Below are 19,217 nucleotides of genomic sequence, written 5' to 3'. Positions count from 1 at the left end.
AAAATCGAAAATAAACTAGAGAGAGAGAGAAGAGGGGCGGCAACCACAAGTTCTAGAGAGAAAAGCTCTCAATCTCTAACTTATGTGGAATGAGAAAAATGAGAAGAATGAGGCTCCTATTTATAGGAGAGGTCTTACCTTCAATAAGGTAGTTTCATCTTCTATAGAATATCACATATTCATGAGCCAAATTCTTCTTTTCCTCTATGATGCACTCGGCCAAGGTGGGCTTCATTAAGCCTTGGATTTGTTTCCTTTTTTGTTCCTTGCCTTGCTTCTTACTTGTGTTGGGCGCCTACCTCTTATTTCCCTTAGAGGAAATTTGTTTCCTCTTTTTCTTTTGGCAAGTATCTTCATACATTTATGCACAAAATATACTCTCTTTCCTTGGGTATTATGGGCGCCTATTCTCATCTAGAAGGAGCTTCTAGAAGCTTCTTCATTTGTTCATGACAACATGAGAAAAGCCCATTAAGAATTTTCAATAAAATTCTTATGAAATGAAATTAATCCACAAGGCCCAATAAATCTTATTTTGGCCGAGTGAAACTTGTCATCAAATGACCATGTCAAAAAATTTATTGACATTCATTTCATCCTATGTCTCAAAAGACAAAAATACCCTTTTGACTATTTTCGTTCTTGTTTTGACTTAGCTTCCAGTTTAACTATTCCTATCGATGTGATTCGTGACAGTGACCTCATGGACCCAAATGAACAAAGCTTGAGCTAAACACTTGGACTCAAAAGTTCACAAACCTTTTCCAAGTTTAGCTTAATGCCAACTGACTCCACTAAAGAGCTGACACTGAAAATCTCTCGGTTCAAATGAATTTGTTTTCTACTCAAGAATTCGACCTAATAATGATGAGCGGATCCACTGAATATTATCTATGTTTACCCTTCATGAATGTCATCAGCTAGTCGGGATTTACTAAATTACCATTTTACCCTTCTAGCTGTTATTTCCTCAACTCCTTTGTCGCTTGTGAATAAGTTAGAAACAATGTATTGACGAGGAGCTAACAAGTCACATTGTTTCATCCAAAAGAGTCAGGACTCAATTTGGACACTGGCCAGTTCATTTATTCACACTCCAAGGAACAAAGCATGAGGTGACATACATTGCATTTCAGCAATCTTGTACATGAATTCCATATCTATGAGAACTTCACAAAGTTACTCATGACAGACTCACAACTTAGTACTTCACCAATAGGCCTTGTTCGGAATCACATAGTGAGTCCGAACTTTGACTTTCTCAAATGAGAATACTAAGGTGTGAAATGGCATGTCTCATTTCAGGATTAAGGTAAGCATGATGCAATTCATACATAGTGACTTCGAGACATAAGAGGTTAAATGGTTTGTTCTTATATTGTCTCTAGAAGTGCACTGGTCAATTCAGTACCTTCGGAAGATACCTAGAAGAACTATAGAGTCCCCAACTCTCAATGCCTCATAACCAGACATCATAGATTCTTCTAACAATCATACTGAGGTCAATAGTCCTTTGACCCTAAGATTGCGAATATATCGTTTTAAGCAAACTATGAAGATCTTGTTCATGCAAATCTACATTTGTCTCTTCGTAAGTTGTTAAGTTTGTTTATGGACTAAAAGACTAAGGTTTTATCATAAAGCTTCAAACAAAGAAAGAATGAATGAACGTTTCAACTTTATTAATGAATAGATAGGCAATTACAAGCAAGAGTCTTCATGAGACTTTATTACATCAAATGTACAAAATAAAGACTACAACTCTTCTTGTGGGCACCATTGACAACAAACTCCCACTTGACTCAAAGAAGGTGTGTGTAGTCCTTCATGCCTAATCCCTCACGATGTTGGTCGAAGACCTTGTTCGCTAGGGCCTTGGTGAATGGATCTGCGAGGTTGTCCACCGTTGAGATCTTCTTCACTTCCACGTCTCCGCGCTGCACGATCTCTCGAATCAAATGGTATTTCCTCTCAATATGCTTAGAGCGCTTATGGCTTCTAGGTTCCTTTGAGTTAGCGACAGCCCCACTATTATCACAACAAAGGGTCATGGGCTCGTCGACGTTTGGAACAATTTCCAAATACTTAAGGAACTTTCTAAGCCATACAGCCTCTTTGGATGCTTCACAAGCAGCCACATATTCTGCTTCCATTGTGGAGTCAGCAATGCAAGATTGCTTAATACTTCTCCACACAACAGCTCCACCATTAAGGATGAACACAGATCCCGCAGTGGATTTCCTGGAATCCTCATCCGCTTGAAAATCGGAGTCGGTATATCCCGTCATAGTCAGGTCAGTACCTGAGTATGTAAGCATCAAGTTCCTAGTTCTTCGAAGATACTTAAGAACATGCTTAACAGCAATCCAGTGCTCGGGTCCAGGGTTGGATTGGAAACGGCTAACTACGCCAACGGCGAAACATATATCAGGTCTAGTGCACAGCATAGCATACATGAGGCTTCCTACGGCAAAGGCGTAAGGAATCTTCCTCATGTCTTCAATCTCTTGTGCAGTCTTGGGAGACTGGTCCTTAGAGAGTAAAACTCCATGCCTAAAGGGTGTTTGACCCATCTTGCAGTCTTGCATCGAGAAGCGATCCATCACCTTATCAATATAAGATGCTTGAGAGAGCGACAGGGTCCGGTTTTTCCTATCTCGAAAGATTTGGATTCTCAGAATGTACGCGGCTTCTCCTAGATCCTTCATATCGAATTGCTTTGCCAGCCAGACCTTAACCTCAGATAACTTACCCACGTCATTACCAATGAGTAGTATATCATCGACATATAGTACCAGAAACACAACTTTGCCTTCGTGTATTAACTTGTAAACACAAGGCTCACCTATTGACTGTTCAAAGCCGAAGCTCTTTACAGTTTCATCGAATCTAATATTCCATGACCTAGATGCTTGCTTTAATCCATAAATGGATTTAAGCAACTCACAAACCTTGGTCTCTTGACCTTTATCCACGAAACCGTCTGGTTGAGCCATGTAAATGCGCTCGTCAAGATTGCCATTCAGAAAGGCTGTCTTGACATCCATTTGCCAGATCTCATAGTCGAGAGCTGCAGCTATGGATAGGAGTATGCGGATGGATTTAAGCATCGCGACTGGCGAGAAGGTTTCTTCATAGTCAATCCATTCTTGTTGGGTATAACCCTTCGCCACAAGTCGTGCTTTGAACGTCTTGACGTTCCCATCAGGACCCCTTTTCTTCTTGTATATCCACTTACACCCTACGGGTTTAATCCCTTTAGGAAGGTCTACAAGTTTCCAGACTTTATTGACATACATCGAGTGCATTTCAACTTTCATGGCGTCAAGCCAAAGGTTTGATTCAGAACAAGCCATCGCTTGGCTATAGGAAACAGGGTCATCCATGTCAGAGACGGCTACAAGAGAGTCTCCATAAGACATGTACCTGTCAGGCTTTTGAGTAGGCCTCCCACTACGTCTAAGTACTACTTGACGAGATTCTGATGAGTTAGGTTGTGTTTCAGTTGGGGTAAGAATAGTTCTTACAGATGAGGTAGAAGCTTCCTCACCCAACTTTTCTTCAAGCACAATTTTGCTTCTAGGTTTTGCATCTTTCATAAAGTCCTCCTCGAGGAAACGAGCATTCGTGCTAACGAAAGTCTTATCGTCCTCGGGACTATAGAAAGTAAAACCTTTGGTTTCCTTCGGATATCCTACAAACAGGCACAATTCTGACCTACTAGCCAACTTGCTAGTCTTTTGCCTCAGCACGTGTGCAGGGCAACCCCAAATTCGGATGCGGCCAAGATTCACTTTACGGCCAGTCCATCGTTCATAAGGAGTACCAGGAACCGTTTTAGACGGAACTTGGTTCAGAATGTAAGCGGCTGTTTCGAGGGCATATCCCCAAAAGGAAGGAGGGAGTGATGAGTAACTCATCATTGATCTAACCATCTCCATTAGAGTTCGGTTCCTTCTCTCTGACACTCCGTTTTGTTGAGGTGTGCCAGGTGTGGTAAGCTGAGAAGCGATACCTTCTTCTTTAAGAAAGTCATCGAACTCTCCAGACATATACTCACCACCTCGATCGGATCGAAGGGTTTTGATCACTTTGCCAGTTTGCTTTTCCACTAAAGCCCTAAAGACCTTAAATACGTTAAAGGTCTCGGATTTGTGTTTGAGCAAATAGACAAACCCATATCTTGAGTAATCATCAGTGAAGGTAACGAAGTATTCGTATCCTCCACGTGCCTGTTGGTTGAGCGGACCACATACATCAGAATGTATTAGTTCCAGCAACTCAGTGGCTCTTCGACCCTTATCGGAGAAAGGTCGCTTAGTCATTTTTCCTTCTATATAGGATTCACAAGTAGGTAGTGAACCTATTGCAGAGGCTTGGAGTGGACCATCCCTCACAAGTCTCTTAATCCTATCTAGACTGATATGACCAAGTCTTAAGTGCCAGAGGTATGTTGATTTTGTTAGATCGGAGGATTCAGAAAGTTTGATCCTCTTTGGCTCCCTAATTAGATCGTTATCTATTTCGGTGTCTAAAAGAGAATGTTGAGTGGGATAGATGTAAAAAAGACCATTCTTCATACATGCATCAGTGACAAAAGAATTAGAAAAAGAAATACGAATTCCATTCTTTATAAACTTTAAATAATAATCTTGCTCGAAAAGTTGAGCAACAGATACTAGGTTTTTCCCAAAGGAAGGAACATAATAAACATTATTCAAATTTAAAGTTCGATCTTCAAAAGATAGCGTCACGGATCCCACAGCCTTCGCAGACACCACGCTCTCATCACCCCACTTGAAGCAGAAGTCGCCATCCTCTAAGCTTTTGCTTTTCCTAAAACCAGTCAAGGAGCAGCAAATATGGTTAGTAGCAGCGGAGTCAATAATCCACGATGATACATTATCAGCTACTAAACAGGCTTCAGTAACAAGTACAATACCTTTTGCTTTGGTTTTGAGGTAGGCGGGACAGTTCCTACGCCAGTGACCAGGCTCGTTGCAGTGGTGGCACTTGTCTTTAGACTTGTCCACCTTCGGAGCCTTTGGCGCCTTCTTCTTCGTGTGAACCTTAGGTTGGTTCTTCTTCTCGGCGTTGCGAGGTCTCTTCTTAGATCCAGAGGTGGAGGCAGTAGCATGTACTTCTCCTTGAGCCCTCTTTTTCTTAGTGAGTGCCTCAGCGGTTTGAAGTTCCTTCATGAGCTCGGTAACAGTGTACTCCAGCTTGTTCATGGAATAATTCAACTTGAAGGTATCAAAGGTTTCGGGGAGAGTTTCCAAGATCATATCTATTTTAGTCTCCCCATCAATCTCAGATCCAAGAATATCCATTTCGTTTAGATAGCTCATGATCAGCATCATATGATCTCTAACGGGAGTTCCAGCCTTCATACGACAGTTCATGAATTGTCGGACCGCTTGTTGCCTAGCTTGACGTCCTTGCCCTCCAAACATCTCATGGAGATTGTAGAGCATATCGATGGCAGTTTCATAATCACGATGTTGTTGTTGCAACACATTGTTCATCGATGCCAAAATATAGCATCTCGCAATCTCATCGGATCGAAGCCAGGCCGCCAGGACGTCTTTCTCCTCTTGCGTCGAATCATCATTCGTTTGAGGACAGGGGGTGGTGAGAACCCATTTGTGCTTGTCGACAGTAAGGACTATGTCGAGGTTACGTTTCCAGTCGACGTAATTGTCGCCTTCGAGTTTATTCGAGGAAAGAACTGTAGAGAGATGGTTGAGAGACATATTGCCTATAAAAGTTGAAACAAGTTTATGATTAGTCTTTGGTTTAGGATTTAAGTTTTATTAAGACTTTTGTAAAATCTAAAGGTGTTATAAACCAAACGATAATTTACTCCCTCAAGAGAAGGCCGCAAAAAATCTCCATTTATAAGTAAATGACACATCATTAATGCTAAGCCAAGATGTCAATACATCTATTTTGACTAGCCACCTTTTAAATTGGTTTGATCACTCACATCCTTTCGCAGAGCCTCAAGGGAGGATTACTAGGGATTGAGCCTAAGTGTGTAACCAACCACTTAGTCCAAAAGATCAGCTTTGAAAAACAATCCCCCAAGGGGAGGCCTTGTCATCATTGCATCACTCTCGGACGTAGCTCATTGAGCAATGATCGAAGCAATAATGCCTTGGAGTACTCACATTTAAGTGAGGGTCGCAAGAGCGGCTCTTAGTCCCACGTTATTGCATCTTTCACTAGTGTTGGGGATCGCGGGTTACAAACAACGAATATAACCCTCCCACTTAGTTTTTGGAGTTGGTTCATCGACTCTTATAAGTTCGGAAACAAATTTCCTAGTTAGAGAGCGACAGAGCGGACAACTAGAAGAGAATCCTAGATCGACATGTTCAGAGCAGTATTAGTGCATAAAGGCACAAGGTACATACTCGATCTTTTCCTATTTTCTAGTTCGGGAAAGTGCGTGAGGGAAGTGTGAACTTCAACTCACTCGAACACTTGAAAGTTTGAGATTACACATCTTTTTATTTTTCGGCTTGTCTACAAGGAGACCTCCCACTCAAATTTTCAAGAGCATATAGATTTTGAACATATGTGATATAGATATAGTTTTGAAAACATTTTGAAAATTTATTTGATTTGGATGACAAAATATTTTTCAAGTTTGAAAGTGAAAACGGTTTTTCAAAATTCAAACTAGTTTTGTAAAAATTCAATTTCAATTAAACTTTCAAAAATCAAAACATTTTAATCTTACACATCATGTTTATAATCATATGAAAAACATTTTTTCTCAAGAAAGTTTTCTCATTAGAGTTCTATAACTCATGGTAGTGGGGTTTGAAAACCCGGATTTCTAAAAAAACTGGAGTTTCAGACAGCCGCGCACCTCGGAGTAAAATGGCCATATCTGGCGGCTCCGATGTCCTTTTCAGCCGAAACCGGTGGCATTAGACAGAGGACAGACAGAGCTTTAATTTGATTTAAGAATAATTAAATTTAGATTTCTGAGCAGAGAGTTATGCAACTTTTAATGCGGGTTTACTCCAGCTCGAAGAAAAAGAAATAAATTAAAACTTTGGTCCTTTTTAGGTGCGAAAAAGAATCAAGTGTAACGGAACGTTTTAAGATGTTGTTTAAAGCTTTTATTTGTGTTTTATTAGCAGGGTAATAACATAGAATAAAAGAAATAACAACAAGCATAAAACGAATACGGTAAATAAAAGAAACTAGAAAGACAAAGTAACTAGTCACAAAATTTACCGAAATTTCTCAAACCTTTAAAACACGTTTTTCAATATAAAAAATTAAAAACTTTTAGAACTGATTCTATTGTGTTTTAAAAACATCCCAAACTCATAGAAAATCAACATGCTTTTTAATTTAAAGACAAGAGCATTAAATTAAAAAAAATCTAAGATTACAATTCTAACTTGTCACAAAATTAGTAAACTTTCGAAAACGATTTTCAAGCTCATAATTTTAAAAACATGTACATGCTAATCTTTGACCATAGCTCTGATACCATTTGTTGGAATCGATCTAGGGTTTAAGAAAATAATTAACGCTTCGGGAAGCGGCGGAATTTTAAAAATTTTCTTTTACAAGTAAAAACGGTTTTTACTAACCTAGACAAGTGCAAGTACATGTAATTAAAAACCAATATGAGCTAGAAGTTTACTAACCTTTCTTGAAGCTTGAACTTTGAAGAAGCTTGTGGAAATTTTGCAACGCTCGTCTCCCCTCGCAGCACGTCTCTCTTCCTTTCCTCGGAACCTCGAGCAACCACGAAAGTTTCTATCACTAAATCACTCGAAATAAAGGAATTAGTGAGTGGGAACTTTTAAACACTACGACTTAAGAACGAGTCTTGAAGTCGCAGAGCTAAACACTAGGTCGAGTGAGGACCTAGGTGCCAAAACAAGAAAAATCGAAAATAAACTAGAGAGAGAGAGAAGAGGGGCGGCAACCACAAGTTCTAGAGAGAGAAGCTCTCAATCTCTAACTTATGTGGAATGAGAAAAATGAGAAGAATGAGGCTCCTATTTATAGGAGAGGTCTTACCTTCAATAAGGTAGTTTCCTCTTCTATAGAATATCACATATTCATGAGCCAAATTCCTCTTTTCCTCTATGATGCACTCGGCCAAGGTGGGCTTCATTAAGCCTTGGATTTGTTTCCTTTTTTGTTCCTTGCCTTGCTTCTTACTTGTGTTGGGCGCCTACCTCTTATTTCCCTTAGAGGAAATTTGTTTCCTCTTTTTCTTTTGGCAAGTATCTTCATACATTTATGCACAAAATATACTCTCTTTCCTTGGGTATTATGGGCGCCTATTCTCATCTAGAAGGAGCTTCTAGAAGCTTCTTCATTTGTTCATGACAACATGAGAAAAGCCCATTAAGAATTTTCAATAAAATTCTTATGAAATGAAATTAATCCACAAGGCCTAATAAATCTTATTTTGGCCGAGTGAAACTTGTCATCAAATGACCATGTCAAAAAATTTATTGACATTCATTTCATCCTATGTCTCAAAAGACAAAAATACCCTTTTGACTATTTTCGTTCTTGTTTTGACTTAGCTTCCAGTTTAACTATTCCTATCGATGTGATTCGTGACAGTGACCTCATGGACCCAAATGAACAAAGCTTGAGCTAAACACTTGGACTCAAAAGTTCACAAACCTTTTCCAAGTTTAGCTTAATGCCAACTGACTCCACTAAAGAGCTGACACTGAAAATCTCTCGGTTCAAATGAATTTGTTTTCTACTCAAGAATTCGACCTAATAATGATGAGCGGATCCACTGAATATTATCTATGTTTACCCTTCATGAATGTCATCAGCTAGTCGGGATTTACTAAATTACCATTTTACCCTTCTAGCTGTTATTTCCTCAACTCCTTTGTCGCTTGTGAATAAGTTAGAAACAATGTATTGACGAGGAGCTAACAAGTCACATTGTTTCATCCAAAAGAGTCAGGACTCAATTTGGACACTGGCCAGTTCATTTATTCACACTCCAAGGAACAAAGCATGAGGTGACATACATTGCATTTCAGCAATCTTGTACATGAATTCCATATCTATGAGAACTTCACAAAGTTACTCATGACAGATTCACAACTTAGTACTTCACCAATAGGCCTTGTTCGGAATCACATAGTGAGTCCGAACTTTGACTTTCTCAAATGAGAATACTAAGGTGTGAAATGGCATGTCTCATTTCAGGATTAAGGTAAGCATGATGCAATTCATACATAGTGACTTCGAGACATAAGAGGTTAAATGGTTTGTTCTTATATTGTCTCTAGAAGTGCACTGGTCAATTCAGTACCTTCGGAAGATACCTAGAAGAGCTATAGAGTCCCCAACTCTCAATGCCTCATAACCAGACATCATAGATTCTTCTAACAATCATACTGAGGTCAATAGTCCTTTGACCATAAGATTGCGAATATATCGTTTTAAGCAAACTACGAAGAGCTTGTTCATGCAAATCTACATTTGTCTCTTCGTAAGTTGTTAAGTTTGTTTATGGACTAAAAGACTAAGGTTTTATCATAAAGCTTCAAACAAAGAAAGAATGAATGAACGTTTCAACTTTATTAATGAATAGATAGGCAATTACAAGCAAGAGTCTTCATGAGACTTTATTACATCAAATGTACAAAATAAAGACTACAACTCTTCTTGTGGGCACCATTGACAACAGCAAGCCCGTTTCTTCCTCGAACAAAATGTTCAGCCTCTTCCATATATCAAGCTGCAAGTCAAAGTAATAAAATATATCAAAAAATTTAAACTTGTCACAAAAAATAAAAATAAAATAAAATTTAAACTTAACTCTAAAACGTTAAATTAAATTTAAACTGAACTCTAAAACGTTAAATATCAATTTAAACTTAACTCTAAAACGTTAAATTAAATTTAAGATTAACTTTACAACGTTAAATTAAAGTAAACTAAAATGAAATTTAAACTTAACTTTAAAACGTTAAATTAAATTTAAACTTAATTCTAAAACGTTAAATTAAATTTAAACTGAATTCTAAAACGTTAAAATAAAATTTAAACTTAACTTTAAAACGTTAAATTATATTTAAACTTAACTCTAAAATGAAATTTAAACTTAAATATAACTTGATTTAAATCTAACCTGGTTTTCCCTGATGCGCTCAATTCTATGGCCGCTCGTGCTAAGAGCATGTGAGACTATCCCTTGTGACTGCTGTTGTCAATGGTGCCCACAAGAAGAGTTGTAATCTTTATATTATACATTTGATGTAATAAAGTCTCATGAAGACTCTTGCTTGTAATTGCTTATTCATTAATAAAAGTTGAAACGTTCATTTATTCTTCCGTGTCTGTTTGAAGCTTTATGATAAAACATTAGTCTTTAGTCCATAAACAAACCAAACAACTTACGAAGAGTCAAATGTAGATTTGCATGAACAAACTCTTCGTAGTTTGCTTAAAACGATATATTCGCAATCTTAGGGTCAAAGGACTATTGACCTCAGTATGATTGTTAGAAGAATCTATGATGTCTGATTATGGACATTGAGAGTTGGAGACTCTATAGTTCTTCTAGGTATCTTCCGAAGGTACTGAATTGACCAGTGCACTTCTAGAGACAAGATAAGAACAAACCATTTAACCTCTTATGTCTCGAAGTCACTACGTATGAATTGCATCGTGCTTACTTTAATCCTGAAATGAGACATGTCATTTCACACCTTAGTATTCTCATTTGAGAAAGTCAGAGTTCGAACTCACTATGTGATTCCGAACAAGGCCTATTGGTGGAATACTAAGTTTAGAGAATGTCATGAGTAACTTTGTGAAGTTCTCATAGATATGGAATTCATGTACAAGATTGCTGAAATGCAATGTATATCACCTCATGCTTTGTTCCTTGGAGTGTGAATAAATGAACTGGCCAGTGTCCAAATTGAGTCTTGACTCTTTTGGATGAAACAATGTGACTTGTTAGCTCCTCGTCAATACATTGTTTCTAACTTATTCACAAGCGACAAAGGAGTTGAGGAAATAACAGCTAGAAGGGTAAAATGGTAATTTTATAAATCCCGACTAGCTGATGATATTCATGAAGGGTAAACACTGATAATATTATGTGGATCCGCTCATTACAATTAGGTTGAATTCTTGAGTAGAAAATAAATTCATTTGAACCGAGAGATTTTCAGTGTCAACTCTTTAGTGGAGTCAGTTGACATTAAGCTAAACTTGGAAAAGGTTTGTGAAATTTTGAGTCCAAATGTTTAGCTAAAGCTTTGTTCATTTGGATCCATGAGGTCACTATCACGAATCACATCGATTAAGAATAGTTAAACTGGAAGCTAAGTCAAAACAAGAACGAAAATAGTCAAAAGGGTATTTTTGTCTTTTGAGACAAAGGATGAAATGAATGTCAATAAATTTTTTTGTCATGGTCATTTGATGACAAGTTTCACTCGGCCAATATTAGTCTTATTGGGCCTTGTGGATTAATTTCATTTCATAAGAATTTTATTGAAAATTCTTAATGGGCCTTTTTCATGTTGTCATGAACAAATAAATAAGCTTCTAGAAGCTCCTTCTAGAGACAATGTGGGCGCCCATAATACCCAAAGAAAGAGAGAATATTTTGTGCATAAATATATCATGATACTTGCCAAAATAAAAAAGAGGAAACAAATTTCCCAATGAGGGAAACTATTTGGGCGGCCAAGACAAGCAAAGAAGAGGAAACAAATTAGGAAACAAATCCCTTAAGGGAATGGACATGTTGGGCGCATATGGAGAAAATGGGCAATAAGAGATTGCTCATGAATGCTTGGAAAAAAGAGGAAACTCCCATTTCTAAGGCTAACCCTTCTCCTATAAATAGGGCTCTCATTCTCATTGTTTTCTCATTCCACACAAGTTAGAGATTGAGAGACTCTCTCTCTAGTCAATTTCATTTTATTGTTTTGGCACCTAGGTCCTCATTTGACCTAGAGTTTAGCTCTGCGACTTCAAGAGTCGTTCTTAAGTCGTAGTGTTTAAAAGTGCCCACTCACTGATTCCTTTATTTCGAGTGATTTAGTGATAGAAACTTTCGTGGTTGCTCAAGGTGTCGAGGAAAGAAAGAGAGACGTGTTGTGAGGGAGACGAGCGTTGCAACTTTCCAAAAGCTTCTCAAAGTTCAAGCTTCAAGAAAGGTTAGTAAACTTCTATGCTCATAATAGTTTTATTTATATGTACTTGCTCTTTGTCTAGGTTAGTAAAAACCGTTTTTACTTGAAAAGAAAATTTTTAAATTTCCGCCGCTTAACGAAGCGTTAAACTTTTTCTTGAACCCTAGATCGATTCCAACAACTGCATCATTTGTTCTTGGGATGCTCACAGTTGTTCTTTGGAAGCTCGCATTTCTTCCCACATTTCCTGTGTTATGACAAAGGGCTCGGGAATGTCGACGCGAGGGGTCGGTGTGGGCCTCGATCCCATTGCGGGAGTGGTCGGACTACCAAGTCGAACACCGGGAGTGTCTGACACGTGTTCGTCGTCAGAGTCTCCGACGATGACATCTTCTGCAACAGTCGCGACTCGATCTATTTCTTCTTCGATATCTCGCGACTCTATCGCATCTTCTCCCTCGACGTCTATGGGATACAGACATTTGCTCGTCTGTGTCTCTAAGAGAGTGAAAAATTCTTTCTCTGCTGCCCTTGGTCTCAGCATTTGAAGAACACCCACCTACAAAACCAACAATTATTAATATTCCAAAATAATGTAAAATAAATTAATAAACGTCAAATAATAAAAAGTTGCCGTTTTTTTATTCAGGACGGCCTCGATGTCTTTGCCCATGATGACCACATTACTAGACCACGAGTGCATCCTGGGCACACGAATCCCCTGGTTTGATCCGAACCTCATCCCGATCTCTGGGATAGCCTCGTACGCCCAGTAATGAAGGGTATGAAGATTACCCGTCAATGTGTACTTGGCCTCTTTCTGTGCCACGTCCGGCTTGTCCTTCAACTTCTTTTGCAGCGTCTCGTGATAATGCCTTAGGTTCACCGAGAGGCTGGAATACGTCTCCGCCCAACTCAAATTTCCCCAAGGCATCTTGAAGAAAAAGGGGAGGTCTTCAACGATGTATATAAATTTCTTCCACCTTTCCTCGATGGCTTTGTTGGCCGGCAGCCCCAGAAGATACCCATAGATGAATACGAGCAGTCTGAGCTTGAATGCATCGTCATGGCTTTGACATATGGTGAACGCGTTGATCAACGTGCTCAACTTGCTTCTGACGACGCCGTTCAAGTTGTCCGTGATCAATCGATCGCTCTTTCGCTCGTCTTATTCGGCTTTGGTCGGACCGTCTTCATAGCTCATCCCCGAGACGAATGCGTACTAGAGGCGTCCAAATCTTATTTGTTTGCCTCCGATACCAAAATGTATCTCCCCCCGTACCGTCGCCTCGATCTTCTTCTGAAGGAGAGTATGTACGAGCACAGGTGAGAAACCAAGCTCGCTCTCCGAAAAAAATTGCTCGAACGGAGTCTCGAGGATTCGATCTTTTATCTCGAGCTCATCGAATCTCCTCCGTACCAGCTTCAAGATCCCCGTCCCACCGTACGTGATACGACCCGGGAATGGGACATTGTATATGAAGTTCAAATTGTCCTAAAAAGGACAAAATTAGGTTAGAATCTTAATTCATCTTATAGCATCGTACAGACTCGTATAGCATCGTATAACAAAAAAATTAAATTTTTTTTACAACTACCGTACAGCATCGTACCATATCGTATAGCATCGTACAACATCGTACGACATCGTATGGTATCGTACGGCAATTTTTAAAACAAAATCTTAAACCCATCGTACACCATCGTATCGCATCGTACAGTTCTATGAATTTCATCGTACGACATCGTACGATGCATCAACCTTATCGTACATTGGCCCTAATTTCAAACTCTAACATTCTATATCCGACCCAAATCAGCTCAAATCAGATAATAACTAAATCCTAAACCCTATTCTAACTATTTTTAACGAAGTTTAACAAGAAATTTCATGAAAACTTACCTTTTAACTTGGTTTTGAAGCTCGGGATTTCTGTCCGTCACCGCCGCCAGATCTCGAAGCATTTCCATCGTACGCCATCGTCCTCTATCGTACCGACTCGTACAAGATCGTATGCCGTCGTATGCCCTCGTACACGATCGTAGGGTTTTTCGTTTTGTTTTGAAGTGAGCGAGTGAGAGAGAGATTTCGGGGGGAATGAGTTCAAATAGAGTACAATGGTATTTTTGTCCGATTATGGTACAAAAGTCCATTTTGGGATATTTTTCAATATTAGGGTCTAAATTAAATATTTAATGGCTTATTAAGCCCACTTAATGAAGTTTCTCTTTGGTAAAGTCCAAATATTATACGATTGGTGTTGTTACGTTCTAGTTGACTTTATTTTTTAGCGCAAGTTGTAAGGAAATATGTCGGTCGAATATAACTTTTTACGTCGAAATATATAATTTTATATTTTCATATAGATAAGATTTCTATAATCAATATACAAGTTATACTTGATCTCAATAATACATTGGTAATAACAGCTATCCATCAACAATATCATTATACAAGAGACATAGATTGCAATTCACCATGAAAGTACAAAAAAAAATGCTTAGTTTGAACTTTGAAGCACTACTACAAATATAATTTTCCGGTGCGGAAGACTTTTGGGTGCGACTATTCGCACCTAAAAATCGCACCCAAAAGGACTTTCCGGTGCGAAAAGTCGGACCCAACAGTCAAACAAGCACTGGAAAATTTTCACGATTTTTTATTACGTTGGGTGCGACAAGTCGCACCCAAAAGTCCGTCAAAACTTTTGGGTGCGACACCCAATACTTCATCGTAACTATTGGGTGCGACCCACATGTCTTAAATTTTAACGCGGCGAAATTTTCCCCCTCTTTTTACAAATATCAAAGTCGCACCCAAAAGTACTGAGACACGTCATTGGGTGCGACTTTGTCGCACCCAAAAGTCCGTCACAGGTAATTGGGTGCGACTTTGTCGCACCCAAAGTCTAGATCAGGATATAAAAGAAATTTTCTACGCGATTTTCATTCATAATCACTCCGTCTCTCTCAATCCGACCCTCTCTCAATCCGACCCTATCTCCTCAATCCGACCCTCTCTCCTCTCCGGGTTCTCTCCTACCACCACAGTCCACCGTCGCTCTCTCCAACTACCACCGACGGGTCTCCGCCCGGCCTCTGCTCCCGCGGCGAGCGACCACCACCGCGCTGTCTGCGCTCGGGCCCGCTTCATCTCCGCCGTCGGCTTGCTTGGTCCCCACATACGGCTCGGAACCGACCGCCGCGGAGACAGTTTCCCCGGCCTCAGCAGTTTCTCGTCTTCGGCTTCAGCGCTCGAGACCCGCGCGCTTCATCTCCGCCGTCGGCCTCTCCTGTTCGGCTTCGGCTTCGGCTCGGGCTCGGCTGTTGGTTTCTCAGTGTTGGTTTCAAAACTGTTGTTCGAATATGGGCTTTATTTATTATTCTTTTTTTTAATAAAATCTGAATTATAGTATATCTGCGATTATATTCACTCTTGTGTTAATAATAGTTTGTAATTAGTATATTAGTATTAAACTAGTAGGAAATAGAGTATTAATAAGTAGTGGAAAAATTATCACGTAGACCCAAGACCAATCGCTTTAGCCTATTTTTATAGACCGACCAAGAGACAAAACCGCGATATGTGTATATACTATTACTTGATCATCAGTTTTTTTTTTTTTTTTTTTTTTTGCATCAATACTTGATCATCAGTTGATCGAAGGAGTTTTATCTATCCAAAAATTGATTATGCATACGTGACATTCTAGATGATTGGGCAATATCTAGAACTGAAACCGAAGCTCGAAATTAATTTTATATGTCAACTTGTTATTAATTTTATCTATATATTTATCATTCGTGTGCCTGGAATGGCAGTAGTCTATAGAAGCCATGAGCCATCGACGTACGAAGTTACGTCAACAATTGAAGATAGTCTATGAATGAAATGCGTGCTTAATAGTAGAATGAGTAAAACGGGATAGCTCATTTTGTAGACCGACCAAGAGAGAAAAACGGGATACGTATATACTATTACTCAATCATCAGTTGATAGTAGGAAATTTATGTATATAAAAATTGAGTCTGCATAAACGTGACATGATTGAACAGTGTCTTAATTAGTATAGTTTACTTATATAGGTTTATTGTTTATATATGCTTATGGGTTATCTTACTTATATAGGTGTATTCCTAGCATTCCCGACTTGTACAGTTATGGTACTACGTGATATATATATATATATATATATATATATATATATATATATAGTAAGTATCGTTATTTACTGTTCATCTTTTTTTGTCTAATCAAATCGATTCATGGGCAAATGAAAGACTGACAGTTGTCGCGCAGTTTGTAAGGTTAATCGTAGCATAAACAGCATGAACGGTCGACACATTTGATATGTTTGATGGTTATTCCTAATATCTAAACTTCATTTGTTTTTTCTCTGATGGAGCACAGACTTCTCCATTCTTCCTCACCGCCTCTCTCCATCACCTCACCTCACCGCTCTCTTTCTCTTCCTCCCTCTCTCACCGACTCTCGCCCCCGGCCGCGAGCGGACCCTGAACAACGCCACCACCCTCTTCCCCTCTTCCTCTCTCTCACCCGCTCCCTCTCCTTCGTCCTCTCTTCCTCTCTCCCGCGCGAGCGCCGACCAGGCGCCGCCATCTCTCTCTCTCTCTCTCTCTCTCTCTCTCTCGCATGTTGTCTCTCTGTCCCCGCGCTCACCCGACGCGTGCTTCCGACGCGAGCACAGCGCGAGTCCCGACGAGCTCCAAGTCCTCTGTGCGACTTTACAGGACTCCGACGCCCGCGATCCCGAGTAACCCTCCTTCACCGAGCCTTTGCGAATCCACGTGCACCCGACCCGAGCTAAAATAGATTTGAGTCATTTGAGTTTGTGATGCGTATCTAAATGTTTACATGAAGTTCTCTCTCTTTCAGGAGTGAGTTTGAGGAAGGTTCGAAGGAAGTGAATTTTTTTGGGTTATGTACTACTGTACGACTAAGAGAGTTGGAAATCTTCACCTGTGTTTGGCTATTTCATAAGGTGAATTACTAAATCCTAAGTTAAGTTTCTTTTAGTCTGAGAATCTGAAATGAAAAGGGGGTTTTTTTTTTTATTTATACGACTTAAAATTTATGATTTCGGGATTTTGAAATTGAATGTTGTGGATTTTATATATATTCTTATGTCATTTTTGTTTTCGATAATTAAACAGTACCCTTGAGGAAAATCATCTGGAGAAATTCCTCCAGAGCTTGGAAGATTACCCAACCTTCAAAACCTTGTATGTTGTTATCGATTTTTTTTTTTTTGAACAATGGAACCATACAGCTCAGTTGCAATGTCATCCAATCAATTGACTGGAAGATTCCCAACAACGTTAGCTACACTGAATTTGACAACTTTGTAAGTATTCACTATATCGGGATCTCTAAATACCATAATCCTGAATAGGTTTTAGACTTTAACGCGTTTTTCCTATGTTGATGCAGTAGAATAAATGATAATAACTTCAGTGGAAGGTTCCCCGAATTCATGCAGAACGGGAAAGAGGAAAAGACTGAGTAAAGGTTTCTTAGCTCCATCTTCTAGACTGCACCATTTTACTTTCTTTACAGGCCTGTTTTATATTAATGCAACTCGGTTTTATATGTTAGGGTCCTAAGGAACTACAACATATCTGGAGAGATACCTTTCTATCTGGACCTCGAAAAACCTGACCGTAGTGTAAGTAAAGTTTCTGCAATTTCTTTCTTTATCTTTCTACGTGATGGGAGAAATCACAATAAATTTTACGTTGATTGATGTTGTGTGTGCTCAATTTGGCAGGGATTTAAGTTTTAACAAGTCTGCCCTCAACGTTGTTTTTTCTTCTTTCTCTGTTTTGAAAATGTTCTCTCTTTATCATATAAAGAGTTGAGGATTGTAATTTTTTTAGCCTGATGGGTGGTGTCAAAGTAGAGCATTTTTAGGATCCATTTTTCTTCTTATTTTTAACCTTCTTTTTCTTATTGGCCTGATTATTGTCTGCATAATTTATTAATTGTGTAGTTATTGGCCTGACTGTTTGTTTGAATTGATGGAAATTTATCACGTGGTTCAGTCCATATTTCTTAAAAAAAAAATTGATGGAAATTTTACTAATTGATTTTTTGAATTCTTGGGTTAGAGTTGACGTCTACGTATGGTGTAGTGTGTGAGATTGATATTAGTAACAGATCTTGTAATATCTTATTTACTGCTAGTAATGTGAATGAAATTCTTCAAAAATATATTATCTACTTGAATGTAGTTGGTAAGGATTTCTTCTTTTTCTTCAAATTATTTCACTGTTTTTTGCCATGGAGAAAATTTTATCATTTTCAGGTCCATCTGCTTTGAGGGATTGTCTACATTATTATAAAAGAAAAAAAGATGTTGAGATTGCTAATTCGACATATACGATTAAGATTTTGAAATTAGCAACATCGCTTAGTTACTTTTTATGTCCAGTTGTGGGATGAGCGAGATACGTCTTGGGCATTATATAAAAAGATGACAAAAGGTTGGAGCTTGAATCAATTTCAACTAACTGGTTGTATAAAAGTAGAACTTGAAACGCATGATTTTTCCATTAATTGTATGACAAGTCTAAGAAATTTGATATTGAAGTGTAGCTGGGGACGAACCCAAAGTTATTGAAATGGTATCTATCTATTTATCAGGTCACCATCTTTGGTTGGGTTTGTGTTAGTCCGACAGTTTCAGAGTTTATTTTTGGATCACCTTGATTTTCAGGACTTGATGCTTGGCGTCGCTAATCTTCATACCCTGGAAGCCATGGCTGCGACATAGTCTGATGATGATAGCAGCAGTGAGTCGGTGTCAGGGGATAGATGATAGCGGTGGCCTAAAGTAATTCTTGGACTGAAATCGGAAACAGTAAATCGAATAAATTGCCGAAGATTGTAGAACTTTATTAATGTGTGTATGGTATACCATCAAGTATGTGTAAGTATACATTAATGTACCATTTTCTTTATCTGATCTTCTATATATAGTATCTTAAAATTACCAATTATTATTAACTCTCCTCAAGGAATGGCCT

The 19,217-nt window shown here is 38.8% G+C and overlaps 1 long non-coding RNA gene across 11 annotated transcripts; it reads left to right on the top strand.

The window, feature by feature from the left end:
* Positions 1–16,543: 16,543 nt before the first annotated feature.
* LOC149397760 (uncharacterized) lies at positions 16,544–19,005 on the top strand. 11 transcript variants are annotated; one of them, XR_016297118.1, is made up of 6 exons: positions 16,544–16,945; positions 17,068–17,173; positions 17,462–17,536; positions 17,623–17,694; positions 17,788–17,857; positions 18,908–19,005. It is a non-coding gene; the product is annotated as an uncharacterized LOC149397760 (long non-coding RNA). The 11 variants fall into 11 exon arrangements; XR_016297125.1 differs by lacking the exon at positions 17,462–17,536 and adding an exon at positions 17,346–17,414 and having other exon boundaries at positions 17,623–17,700; positions 17,960–18,999; XR_016297117.1 differs by having other exon boundaries at positions 16,544–17,173.
* The last annotated feature ends 212 nt before the right edge of the window (positions 19,006–19,217 follow it).

Source organism: Urtica dioica, chromosome 5 (assembly GCF_054948205.1).
Source record: "Urtica dioica subsp. dioica isolate 48M chromosome 5, U.dioica_male_clone48M_v1_H2, whole genome shotgun sequence".
NCBI lineage: Eukaryota > Viridiplantae > Streptophyta > Magnoliopsida > Rosales > Urticaceae > Urtica > Urtica dioica.
This window is presented reverse-complemented; position numbering and strand designations above follow the sequence as displayed.